Source organism: Anolis sagrei, chromosome 5 (genome assembly GCF_037176765.1).
Source record: "Anolis sagrei isolate rAnoSag1 chromosome 5, rAnoSag1.mat, whole genome shotgun sequence".
Taxonomy (NCBI): domain Eukaryota; kingdom Metazoa; phylum Chordata; class Lepidosauria; order Squamata; family Dactyloidae; genus Anolis; species Anolis sagrei.
In genome coordinates this window covers 162,891,955-162,906,366 of record NC_090025.1, presented here as the reverse complement: position 1 = coordinate 162,906,366, position 14,412 = coordinate 162,891,955, and the positions used below count along the sequence as shown (strand labels likewise).

General features: G+C 41.0%; 1 protein-coding gene across 3 annotated transcripts in view; it reads left to right on the top strand.

The window, feature by feature from the left end:
* Positions 1-14,412, top strand: part of CACNA1I (calcium voltage-gated channel subunit alpha1 I) — a 411,460-nt gene that overhangs the window by 32,660 nt on the left and 364,388 nt on the right. The gene's annotated exons all lie outside the window — the stretch shown is intronic.

Sequence of the window (14,412 nt, the reverse complement as noted above, 5' to 3'; positions counted from 1 at the left end):
GGTGTTAACTCAATTCCAGGATAATTTCTTTGTAGCATGGTATTAAATTATAACAGAGAAGCATATTTTAGGGCAAACCTCCCTCAAATGGTGTTCATCCTGTTGTATTGGGCTACAATTTTGATATTCCCAATTATCAAGGCTCATGCTCAGGGATCATGGGAATGATAATAAACTAAAAGGTACCAGCTTTGGAGGATGCTATTTCAGAGCAACCGGGAATTTAAAATCATAGCTCTGCCATGTACTTCTGGGAAAAGCATAAAGTGACCATTGTTATGGATGGAATTTAGGTACAGCTAACATTGTTCTCTAATTTAAATGTTTATATAGGATATCTCATATGGTTAAATTATTGGATTTCTGTCGTTCCAGAGGAACAGCCTAGCACATGACTCCTTGCTTTCATATATGTGTCAAATTAATTAACTACTTAGCTCATTTCACTTTATGTTCTCCATCAAAACAGCACATGCTTGCCCCTAGTGAATTGACTTCAATATTATTTTAACATATTCTGAGCTAAGAGATTTGGCCAAGAAGCAGGATGCTAGCAGTGTGTCTGTGCCTTAAAGGGACTTGACTGAAGTAAAATGTTATAGAGTGATCAATAGATCTTTTTATCAAACCTTTTTTCTACTGAATTATACAGACTGCATTTGAAGCAACAATTAGCCTTGGTTTCCATATGACTGTAAATATACTGCTTTTTACAAACTTGCAAGCTGATCTATGCTGTACCTTTGATTTTAAATACTGCTGGATAGACTTGTGGTCTGATTGTCATGTGTCTTCCTATTTGTCCTGTCAAAAGCAAAGTGAATATATGTTCTTGGTTATGGAAAAGGTGATGGGTTTCAGTGAGCAGAAAGATCTCATGATTGCAGCAAAGATGGCTGTCTATTTACATCAGGTGTGGGCAAACTTCAGCCCTCCAGGTGTTTTGGACAATTGTGGGAATTGAAGGGAAGTTGCATTTACACCAGAGGTAAGAAAGGTTGCAATTTTTCCCATAAGCATGGTGTGCCATGGAGATTCTGGGAACTGTAATCTAAAAAGTAAAAGTTAATCCACGAACATCTGGAGAGATGTGGAAGAGACACCGCAAATATTGAAGCAAACTAGAGTCTCTAGGACCCCTTCCACACAGTTCTATAAAATCCACATTGAACTGGATTATATGGCAGTGTGAACTCAGATAATCCAGTTCAAAGACGATATTGTGGATTATCTGCCTTGATATTCTGGGTTATATGGCTGTGTGGAAGAGCTCTAGGATCAAGAGCCAAAACCACCATGAGGAATTCAGAAGAAGCAAGTGAAAATTGTGGAGGTACGGTTTATTTGATCATATTTGCATTTCTTTTTTCTTCCTGAATGTTGTGGGCAGGGTGACTCAGTCTTTATCATTCCATAATCTTCTAGGTTAGACTGAAGCTATTCAGTGGCTTCATGGCTAGGTAGGAATTTGAACTTAGCTTTTCTGATGCACCCAATGCTGTTTTCCATGCTCCATTCTGGTTATCGGTTTGTTTCTCTTATACTTTTAGTGTGCTTCAGTTGGCATCCATTCCCTTGCAATGCAATTTGTAGCAGAGGAAAGAGTAACATTTGCATAAAATGCAAACAAAATATCAGCAATTTCATCTGCTGCAATGAATTTAATTGATTCCAATGCTGTATGTATCCCTGGGACACCTTACAAATAAATAGCATCTTTTTCTACAGTTTTCTGCACTGCATAGGGAAAGCTGTATTTGGCTTTTCGTCGACTTTCACTGTTTGGAATGAGACAAAGAAGCTAGATTAGCCAACATCATTATAGTTTTCTCAATTTTAGATTCATATTGAGCAGTGCAAGCTGAAAGGGTAGAATCGCAGATACTGCACAAATATTTATTAGCAGATGTCTGTTTCTGCTAGGCCATTTAAAAACAATTCTGGATCTTCAAATCTGTGGGCATTGTGCTTTTGCAAAACCCATCTCTGTATGTGAAAGATAAAAATTTAGATTAGAAATGAAAGAGGACTGTGAGAATGAAAGGCAAATGCAAAACATTTCTTCACAGTTTTATTGAAGCTTAGAAAGATAAAGGAATAGAGGTAGTAAACAGCAGCCATATGTTTCTCTTGCAAAGGGAGCCTGTTTGGCAGGTGATGAGAGTCACTGTTTCCCTTCTGAGACTCTTCATCTTCTTGTCACTTTATCGGTTATGCTTACACACGATGCCATTGGCTTATTTGTTATGAGGTCACAGTAGGTCATTTCCTGCCAAGTTGTTCTGATGTCACAGCACCCTTGGGTGTTTCAGTACTGTTGTTTGTGGGATAAGGATGGCACTGTTGGAAATTTGTCAAACCAGGTGCTGAAATCTGTTTTGCACTACTATTAAAGGCATGTAAGGTGTGATAATTCAGTGATAGAAGTCATGCTTTGTATGTAAAAGATCCCAGATTGAGTGCCTTGTTTCTCCAATTTAAAGGAGATGTGAGGGTTTTTTTGTCAGAGACTGTGAAAATACTGCCAATTGACATGAAAAGCAAGTGTTATATTGTTACAGTCTCCAAACCGTGTCATCTAAGTGAGGAATAAGAATTGTGTAGACTTCTAAATCCAACTCCCAGCATCCACAGTCAGCTTGGCCAGTGAGGAGGAATGCTGGTTCAATCCAGCAACAGTTCCCAAATCCTAGAAAGTGTATTGTTATTTTTTGTTTAATTGTTAAATTTTAAATTTGCATATTTATCAAAAAGAATAATAATTTTTATACACATGTATATATTCAAAAACCAATGCAATATATTCTTTTTTCCCACAGATAAGTTTTTAATGCCTTAGCTTTCTGTTTTTCAAAAATGAGCATGGGACCAATGCAATATATTCTAACATCTATAGAGTGATTGTACTTGACTATGCCATTCCCTCCTCCCACCCATTCCGTTGTAGTGATTTCCCATCATTTGGGTTAGAGACACACAGTTCTGTTCTTCCTTCTTATTACAATATTTTTCCATTCTCCCTTTTAGAATGATAGTTATCATTTATAGATTCTGTACAAAGGTTCTGAGAGATTAAATTATGAAGTATTTTTTTTTGTATTGCATTTCCACGAACCCTATACTTAGCACTAACTATATATACATAGGAAGATCCTGTCGACCAGACACCCTCAAACTATGGCCCTCCAGATGTTTTGGTCTCTAACTTCCAGAAGCCCTAGCCAGCTTGTTCAATGGTTAGGAATTCTGGGAGTAGTAGGCCCAAACAGCTGGAGGGCCACAGTTTGAGGATGCGTATGTAGACTCTAGTTTAATCCACAGCCAGATCACCTTGTCCACTTCTAGTGCCATTTCAGTCCATCCTTAGGAATTTCTCAGGTGCTCTTTGTAGTTTCCTCTGCTGGCAGTCATGGTCCTCTGGTAAGACCAGAACAAAGAAGACTGGTTCAATTAAATCTGAAAGCACCATGGATTGATGAAAATATAGAGTTCAAACATAATAATAATAATAATAATAATAATAATAATAATAATAATAGTCATCATCATCATCATCATCATCATCATCTGTATCCCACCACCATCTCCCTGAAGGGACTCGGGACAGCTTACAAGGCACTCCAGGGTGCACATATAACATACAATAGTAAAAAAAGTACGAAAGTATAAACAAGTCACATAAAATTATAACAACAACCCCCATCAATACGTGTAGCATAAAATCAAAATAATACCATTTCAAAACAACAATAGATAAAACTAACTGTCGTTAATTCTCAAGGTGCCAAGTGTCAGTTTCATATGGGCACATTCAGCCTACTCAAGGTCAAAGGCCTTTCTACTACACAATTATAGCACTGTAATTTCACTTTAACTGATGTGACAACATTGTATCAGCTTGCAATTTAGGCTGGATCTACACTGCCATATAATGCAGTTTCAGAAAGCAGATTAACTGCATTGAACTGGATTATATGGCAGTGTAGACTCATATAATCCAATTCAATGCAATTAACCTGCTTTATATGGAGATGTAGATCCAGCCCTGTGACCTCATCACATGAAGTACTCTTCAGTGGCCTATGCTTTTACAATGAAGCCTGCCAGATCCCATCCCATGCCGTAGAGTAACTTCCAGTGAGGCTCCGTCATAAAAGTATAGGCCAACCGGCATATGCTGCCACCACAGCAACACGGGAGGCTTCCTGTATTTAATTGAAGTCAAAAGTGGGAAGCTTAGTGGACGATACTTCCCTCTGTGGGATGGGAAATTGAGTGAGTTGGGCGATTCGGGGTGTGGGGTGACCGGTTCCCCACGTCCCCTGATGGGCACCACCGATTCATCATGATGTGTGGCAATTCTGACGGCCCATCTGATGAGGTCATTAGAGAGGGGTATTAAGAATCCTCCACCAAAGAGTTCTAGTGGCTCATCAAATTGCAAACCCCAGGATTTCATGTCTTACAGACATGCCAGTTAAAGTCTAACCTAATTCTATAATTGTATAAAGTGAAAGAATGCATACTTTCTGGTCTTTTTTATTTGTCTGTTTGAAATATCATATATCCAGGTGCTGTATCACGATAAAATGACAAAAATGCAAAGCAGTTGGAACCAAACACAACTATAAATATATTCAGCAGTTGTAAGGGGAAAAAATCAAAAGAAAATCAGAATACATAAAATTATTTCCTTGTATCTCAAGAATACATAAAATTATTTCCTTGTATCTCCAGTTTCCCACAGCCACTGTGTGTTTTATTTTGGGAGGGTGAATATTCCAGAGAGAGTGTGTCTCAGTAGCTGTTGGCTGCTCCTCCAGAGCATGTTTGCCTCTCTTCTTTGTGGTTGCCAGATGGATATCGGCAGCATGTGGCAGAAGACAACCATACTGCATGTGTAAAATGGTAGTGGAAATGTGATTGACATCTCCTGTACATGCATCTCAACCAAGCCATAGTAACTATTGATAAAAGTCTGAGAGCATTTCAAAATTGACTCATTCAGTACCATGGAATTAGAGTTTTGAAATGGTACTTTTTTGGACTTCAGTGCCCAGAATCACCTGTCCTATGGGATTCTGGCAATAGTATTTTGTAAGCTCTGCATATAGTTTAGTTGACTGTGTGGAATACCACATGATCAACCACTGTAGGAATGTTGGGTGCATATGCTTACTTTGAAACACATTGGCTGACTTCGGACAAGTCACATGCTCTTATCCTCAGAGGAAGGCAAAAATAAACTACCCTGGAATAAATCTTGCCAAGAAAACCCTGTGATAGGTTCATCTTAGGGTCATCATAAGTTGGAAATGACTTGAAGGCATACATCAATGTCAATAACAATGCTGACTTTACCTTCTAAATTTCACATTATATTTCTTCCAATGGGCTTAGAAACCTTTTCCCCGTGGCAGGTCAATAATAAAGACGAGAGTATGAAAGCAAGAATGAGAGTGCCATTAAAGAAGATCAATAAAAGAAACAGGAAAATAACAAGTCCTATTATGCAGTTCATTGGCTTGGCGGCTTGGCTTTTGTTGCTACTGCGACACCTCCTACCTTGCTCATAGATAAAGGGATGCTTCCTTTTCCAGCTGTTATCATTTATGAATTTCCAGAAGCCTTGAATTATACCTTCTTGATCCAATAAAGCAGAATATCATGTTATATGCTGGGAGCACAAAGCTGGGTAAGTCCACTCTTATCCTTTTAGATTTGAAGGGTGAATGTGGACTCCATTTTTTGTTAGTCTTTGCCATATTGCCTGAAACACGCTGTTCACTTTTGAAGGGGTAGGTATTGGTCTTGTGCATTTGTATAGATTCATTATTTGTTTCTGTTTGTTTCTTTCATCAGCCCCCCATTTTAGTTTTTGCACGCCTTCTGAAAACAGGCACCTTTCTGAATGAGCTTTTTTGTTCTGCATTGAAAAAACTTTTTTTTTCGGACCATAGGTCATCATGGGTGAGCTCCCCTTGCCTCACTTTTAGGGCTAGAGGGGTGAAAATTGCCACACTTAGGGGGCATATCTACCACTTTTAGCACACCAAGTTTTATAACATTTAAAGTATTTTTTTTCCTTTCTAGAAATAAAATCTCCTTAAAAATATTAAACCTTTCTCCCGCTGGCACTGCCCCCTAACTTCTCCAGAAGTAGCAGATGTGCGCCTCGCGATGAGGGCTTTGGAGGCAGTCACTCCAATAAATACAATGACCAAAGCTTGACCACATGATGATGTTCTTATCCTCCAACTGATCCAATACACAGGGTTCTGAGGTAAATACTAGCATGCAGCAATTCTCTGTCGGCCACATGAGGTGCACCATGTGACCCGAAAATCAGGCAAATAAATGGTAACTGTTCCTGCTTACTTTTGCTTTTGGGCATATTTTTGTACTGGAGGGGGGTTACCATTTCATGCCCCTGGAATGAAACAAACAGAACGAAAACACAAATTCAATGCCACAAACAGGTACTGCACACATGACTAGTAGATATGATGTCCTTCACAAAAAAGGCGTGATATAAATGTTTTGAAAAATGGATGGTAATGCCACCAATTCCTTAGCCAGCAAGGCAGTGTCCATTCTGCCTGGGGAATTTATGCACTTTTAGTCTAAAAATACAAGATCCCCAAACTCTGTTTCAGTCGTAATTAAAGATAGCGATGAATTTAGTTTGCACTGCATTTTTCATAAACTGATTTACTTGACACTTCCAGATAACTATGCTGGTGGGAATGCCGTTCTCACTTGAAAAGTGTGCTTTTTAAATATTGGATTAAAATGCATTCAGCAACGTGTAGTTTTGGGAAATATGCACACCACTATGACTCCCCGCTCAGAATGTTAACAATTTGAATGTGAACATGGTGTGCTTCTTTTAAAATCCTCAGCTATGTAATCAGGTAGACAAGACTGAACACATGAATATCTGACACTGACTTGAAGAAATCTGACCAGTCCATTCCTAGTCTTAAGAGATGGAGAGAAGGCCAGTCCAGTCATATGAAAATGTTTTGAAATCTGTAGACATATTTTTGATCTTACATGTTGACAGTTTAAAATTGATTTAAATATTGTTTTAACAAAGTTTTAAATAACATTTTACTGATTGTATTGTACTTTATTTTGGGAGCAGAAAGGATATACTTTAATAAATGTAGACTATTAATAATGAAGTAATAAATATTTTGGAGCCCCCGGTAGCGCAGTGGGTTAAAGCACTGAGCTGCTGAGCTTGTTGATCGAAAGGTCGCAGGTTCGATTCCGGGGAGCGGCGTGAGCTTCCGTTATCAGCCCTAGCTTCTGCCAACCTAGCAGTTTGAAAACATGCAAATGTGAGTAGATCAATAGGTACCGCTCCGGTGGGAAGGTAACGGCGCTCCATGCAGTCATGCCGGCCACATGACCTTGGAGGTGTCTACGGACAACGCTGGTTCTTCGGCTTAGAAATGGAGATGAGCACCACACCCCAGAGTCAGACATGACTGGACTTAATGTCAGGGGACTACCTTTATCTTTACCTAATAAATATTTCATCTTTAACTACATTGGCTGAAATCTAGTTGCTAGTCTAGTAGTAGAACTACTATGTGATGAATGTTAAATTACCGGTAATATTTATGTCAAAAATATTTTGTCAATCCAATTGGTTCAAAGGCTCTGCTCTAACTAATACTAGCAATTTGATCTAAGCTGTAGTTAGGCTGGAGCAAAGTAGAAGTTGTGTTAATGTATGTATCAAATGTTTAAGGACCCCATGCAAAAGATGGGTGAACCGTGTTGACATATCTCCTTAGAACAGTTACACTGTCAGAATTTGATTTTCTAGTCTAAAACTCTTATCAGAATCTCCATAAAATAGTCTACATTTTTGGATAATAATACATATTTTATATCTAATTCTGTTCACATTGTACCTTTCCTGAAGGGGAAAATTATCTGCAAATAAAGTTTGCAGTAGACTTCAGATACAAAACTGCCTTAGGGAGTCATTTCCATTTCTTAAACCTTTTGGGGAAATAAGGGAAACAAAAATGGTCTTTTCAGGGATTATAAGGGGGAAAGAAAATAGTCACAGATTCAATTAGAAAGCAAGATAAGAAGGAATGAAAGCTGAATTTGAAAAAAAAAGTATTCTAAATGTTCAAGAACACATTGGAACACAATAACCGTGTTTTGGACACACAGATGCAGAAGACATTATAGCTTCCTTCCAGTTTATATTTGTGGATTATATGGTTTTTAAAGCTGTTTTATTTTCTCAAAAGGCAACCATGCAAACATCACATGAAAGCATACCCTGCAGGGTCCACAGAATGAGTTTTCTCTGTGTCCAGAGGGGGAAATGAAAATAATATTTTTGTGGGTTCATTTATAGGACACTTTACAGCAGGAGGTTCTGACAAAATGTTTGCAAGTAAGGAAGGCAAGCTGTTGTCAGTTGTCAGTTGTGAAGTACTGTTTTTGGATTGTGTGCCTGTGTGTGTGCTTGTGTGGGAAATAAACAGCATTAGTGTTGTGGCATTCCAAGGGAATGGCTTTCACAGACCGACTGTTGTGCCATCTCCCTTTCAAATCTTTCTATTCTATGAGCTCTCTAAAACATAGTATTAAAATTGCATATTGTTGCTGTGGAAACAAATTGTAAACACGGATCCCTCCTGGAACCACTACTTTGATCTTGGCAACGGAGTGGAAACAGCAAATTGTTTACCTTTGTGCAGTTTTCTATCTGAGGCTCTTTGTGCACCATGGGGTTTTTAATGATTTTTTTTATTTTTGCTCTCCTGATGGGCAACAGGGGGAGCCCATCTTCTTCTCTGGGGGAGACTGTGCCCCTGCATACAGGTATTGCCTTTCCCTGAATTTGAAGTAGCAATTGGTCATCTTGTGAGGTTCCAGAAGCACCACTGTTAATCCATGACTGTTTTCACTCTGCTGACCATACTATTAGTGCATTTCTCATTATCAGCAAGAAGGACAACATGTGCAAGGGGGCAAAAAGATTTCGCCTTGACATTAAATCTAGTCGTGTCCAACTCTGGGGGTTGGTGCTCATCTCCATTTCTAAGCCCAAGAGCCATCATTGTTCATAGATACTTCCAAGGTCATGTGGCCAGCATGACTGCATGGAGCACTGTTACCTTCCTGCTGGAGTGGTACCTATTGATCTACTCACATTTGCATGTTTTCAAACTGCTAGGTTGGCAGAAGCTGGGGATCACGGCGGGAGCTCACCCCACTCCCTGGATTCATACCACTGACCTTTCGGTCAGCAAATTCAGCCATTTAACCTGCTGTGCCACCAGGGCTCCATTGCAAGGGGATAGCAAATGTTTTTTTTCATCCTATGCTACATGTAAGTAAGATGGATCTTTTCTCAGATATGTTGAGGATAGATGGCTCTTGTGGGCACATTGGCCAGAATCTTGGAGGTGCTCTATGTAACCAGTCATTGCACAGCTTGTGAAGAGGTATTTGGTACCTCCTTGTGCAGTGTATCACCCCTTTATTCAAGTATGGCTTGCTGATTCTGGAGTGATCCTTACAGACAGGGTTGTGGGGGCAATCCCTTTAAATTTAGGAGATGTTACCTAATAGTGTATTATAACCTGTTTCAGAATAGGGAAGGACAATCTTATTATAGCGGAAGCTATATAATGTGTCCAGAAAATGGCAGTGTTCATCCTTGGCATCTCCACATAGAATATGGAAAGATGTTTCCCTGAAATGTTGGAAAGCCACAGCCAGCTTCTGTAGAAAATGTTGACGCATATGGATCAATGGTTTGACAGCACAAGCAGTTTTCTGTATTTTAAACAAAGACTTTACTTGATTTCATGTTTGATTGATTCCTTGTGATTTTAGTATTTTGTGTTTGACTCACTTCATTTCAGTTTTTATTCTTATACTTGTTCGTAAATTTCTACATTTCCAGATCTATGATTATACTATCAGTAGATTTTATGTCTTCCAGCATAGTTTTGATAGAAAAGCTGAACAGAACCAATGTTTTAAAAAGCCAAACATTTTGCATAACAAAGAAGAATGGCCATTTTTACTAGTATTTTCCAAAGGGCATGGTGGCTGGGAAAGCTTGGCAGTCCAGAGTGGCAAAACTTTGCAGGTTTTAGCCAGAATTGAGAAGCCTGTATGAATACAAAGTTTTCATTACAACAGATGGTTCTCCATAGATATAGGAAGTCTGCTTGCTTGTTTCTTCCATAAGCTGGCAGCATGAAATCTTGGCTCTCATGTATGAAATGAACCACGTTAAATTGTGTTCACCTTGGCATCGGGGAAAACCTAATGTCTCAAAATGAAATGCTGATCCAAACACCCTACTGAGGAACTGAAAGGTTCTGGAGCTAGAAGTCCCTTAACCTGAAACTTTCACAGGGGTTCTGCACCAAAAGCACACCAGGAATCCATGCAGGGGAGTCACAAGAGCCTTGCCAGTTGATTGGAGCTGGGTAGATCTATGCTGCATGTGGGGCATACAAAAATGGCTAACATGTTGCTCCTGCAATGATATATAGTCAACTATTTCTATCCGGTTCTTTGAAGCCTCCCCCACCTGGGGAAACTGGAAGTGTGCTCTGTTATTGCTACTAGAGGTGTTGGGGTAAAAAAAGATGAGTTCTTTGTGTGTTTTCCAGGCTGTATGGCCATGTTCCAGAAGCAATCTGTCCTGATATTTTGCTTGCATCTTTGGCAAGCATCCTTAGAAGTTGTGAGGTCTGTTGGAAACTAGGAAAGTTGGTATATACTAGGAAAGTTTATATATTTGTGGAATGTCCAGGGTGGAAGAAAGAACTCTTATGAGGTTGGTGTGAATGTAGCAATTTGCCATCTTGATTAGCATTTAATGGCCTAGCAGTTTTCAAGGTCTGGCTTCTTGCTGCTTGGGGGAATCCTTTTTTGGGAGGTGATTAGTTGGCTCTTATTGTTTTTTGTCTGGAATTCCCCTGTTTTTGAGTGTTGTTCTTTATTTACTATTATGATTTTAAAGGTTTTTTTTTTAATACTGGTAGCCAGAACTGATGACTCGGCAGCTCGCTGTGAAGCCTTTGCTCAGTTCTTTGCAGACAAAGTCGCTTTGATCCGCTCCGGACTGGATACCATATTAACAGCAGTCTCTGAGGATGTAACTCGAGTATCTGCTTGTCCGGTTTTGATGGATTCATTTCAATTGGTTCAATCCGAGGATGTGGACAAGGTGCTTGGAGGAATGAGAGCTACCACATGCATCCTAGACCCCTGCCCATCCTGGCTTCTGAAGGAGGCCAGAGGGGGATTGGCCGAGTGGGTGAAGGTGGTGGTTAATGCCTCCCTTCGGGAGGGCAAAATTCCAGCCAGCTTAAAGCAAGCTGTGATAAAACCGCTGTTGAAAAAACCATCACTGGATCCCACTCAATTCGTCAACTATCGGCCTGTTTCCAATCTCCCCTTTTTGGGCAAAGCCATGGAACGTGTGGTGGCCTCACAACTCCAGGCATTCTTGGTAGACACGGATTATCTGGACCCGGCACAGTCTGGTTTTAGGCCGGGGCATGGTACCGAGACAGCCTTGGTCGCCTTAGTGGATGATCTGCGTCGGGAGCTCGACAGGGGGAGTGTGTCCCTGTTGGTGATGCTGGACCTCTCAGTGGCCTTCGATACCGTCGACCACGGTATCCTTCTGGGACGCCTCGTGGGGATGGGTCTTGGAGGTACTGTTCTGCAGTGGCTCCGCTCATTCCTCGAGGGTCGGTCTCAGAAGGTGTTACTGGGAGACTCCTGTTCTACCCCACAACCTTTGTCTTGTGGGGTTCCTCAGGGTTCAATACTGTCTCCCATGTTGTTCAACATCTACATGAAGCCGCTGGGTGAGATCATCCGGAGTTTCGGAGTGCGATGTCATCTGTACGCAGATGATGTCCAACTCTGTCACTCCTTTCCACCTGCTACTAAGGAGGCTGTCGAGGTCCTGAACCGGTGCTTGGCCGCTGTGACGGTCTGGATGGGGGCGAACAAATTGAAATTGAATCCAGACAAGACAGAGGTACTCCTGGTTAGTCGCAAGATCGAACAGGGTATAGGTTTACAGCCTGTGTTAGACGGGGTCGCACTCCCCCTGAAGACGCAGGTTCGCAGTTTGGGTGTGATCCTGAACTCATCGCTGAGCCTGGAACCCCAGGTTTCGGCGGTGACCAGGGGAGCATTCGCACAGTTAAAACTTGTGCGCCAACTGCGACCGTACCTTGGGAAGTCTGACTTACATCCCGTCTGGTTACATCCCGTCTTGACTACTGCAACGCTCTCTACGTGGGGTTGCCTTTGAAGATGGCTTGGAAGCTCCAATTAGTCCAACGGGCGGCAGCCATGATACTAACAGGAGCTGAGCGCAGGGAGCATACAACTCCTCTGCTGTACCAGCTCCACTGGCTGCCGATTTGCTACCGGGCTCAATTCAAAGTGCTGGCGTTGGCCTTTAAAGCCCTAAACGGTTCTGGCCCAACTTACCTATCCGAACGTATCTCGGCCTATCAGCCCACCAGGACCCTAAGATCTTCTGGGGAGGCCCTGCTCTCTATCCCGCCTGCTTCACAGGTGCGGTTGGCGGGGACGAGAGACAGGGCCTTTTCTGTGGTGGCCCCTCGGCTTTGGAACGCCCTCCCCATAGAGGTAAAATCAGCCCCCTCGCTGATGATGTTTCGAAAAAGATTGAAGACATGGATGTTCGAACAAGCATTCGGTTAAGCCGGTGCAATGTATTTGATGGTTAAGGATTGGTAACCATGGACGACGAAATTGGATTGCGGTTCTAGTTAAGAGATGCATTGGATTTTATTGGTGGCCCAATATTGTGTATTGTGTATGTTGTTTTTTATGCTTTTTAAACTGAATATTGTTGATTGTTGTAGTGTTGTAAACCGTGTTGAGTCAGCAATTTAGGCTGAGAAACGGCGGTATACAAGCGCAGTAATAAATAAATAAATAAATAAATAAATAAATAAGAACTCCCGGTGACACAGTGGATTAAAGCGCTGAGCTGCTGAACTTGTTGACCGAAAGGTCACAGGTTCGAATCTGGGGAGCGGCATGAGCTTCTGCTGTCAGCCCCAGCTTCTGACAACCTAGCAGTTCGAAAACATGCAAATGTGAATAGATCAATAAGTACTGCTCCAATGGGAAGGTAATGGTGCTCCATGCAATCATGCTGGCCACATGACCTTGGAGGTGTTTACGGACAACGCTGGCTCTTTGGCTTAGAAATGGAGATGAGCACCACACCCCAGAGTTGGACATGACTAGTCTTAATGTCAGGGGAAAACCTTTACTTACCTAGCCAGATTTTGTTCATTTTCATGTTTTTCCCGCTTTCTGTTGAAATTGTCCACACGCTTGTAGATTTCAATGGCTTCTCTGTGTAGCCTGACATGGTAGTTGTTAGAGTGGTCCAGCATTTCTATGTTCTCAAATAATACATTGTGTCCAGGTTGGTTCATCAAGTGCTCTGCTATGGCTGACTTCTCTGGTTGAATTAGTCTGCAGTACCTTTCATGTTCCTTGATTCGTGTTTGGGTAATGCTGTGTTTGGTGGTCCCTATGTAGATTTGTCCACAGCTGCATGGTATATGGTAGATGCCTGCAGAGGTGAGAGGATCCCTCTTGTCCTTTGCTGAAAAAAGATGCTTTCCTACATTGTCTACAGTTCTGAATCAGCATTATCATTCAGGAGAAGGTACTTCTTGCTCCAAAAGTTTCAATTTCATTGCAAGATAGTGCTCCTGGGCAATTTTTCTAGCGATGATGATGATCTGCTTTTATGTCTTGACCAAGATACAAAGTGGCTCACAAAAATTAAAAAGTGGCTCATAGCATTTAATGTTTCCTGTACCCAAACCTTCCCCAGTTTCCCTGTATTCCTGTAATAGTCAGTCTGCAATCTGATTCATGGGCCAGAAAACCAAATGGCTTGAGGCATATTATGTCTTTTAGTGGAACGGTTTCCACAGGGAACCCTATCAGTTGAAAGAATGTCTCGCAGTCCAGGCTTGGGAGACTCAGTCGCAAATGAATACAACTTTACATGTTATGAGAATTGCTTATTTTCAAGGCCTCTTGAAACAAGTGATCAAAATTCTGGTAATCTGAATGTGTCCATGGCTGGTAGAGATAGAAAGAAGGGAGAGAGAGAAAGTACTGTAGAAAGGTCTTAAATGGCACAAATTAACAAGGGCTTCAATAAACTTGGAATAATGGAGAAAAAACATGGAAGATTACTACAATTCATGACCATGTTAGCAAAATTAATGTGTGCATTGAAATGGAAAAATACCATAATCCCAACAAATGAGGACTGGCTGTTGAAATGACAGACCTAACAGAAATGGACAAATTATGAATACTGATGAA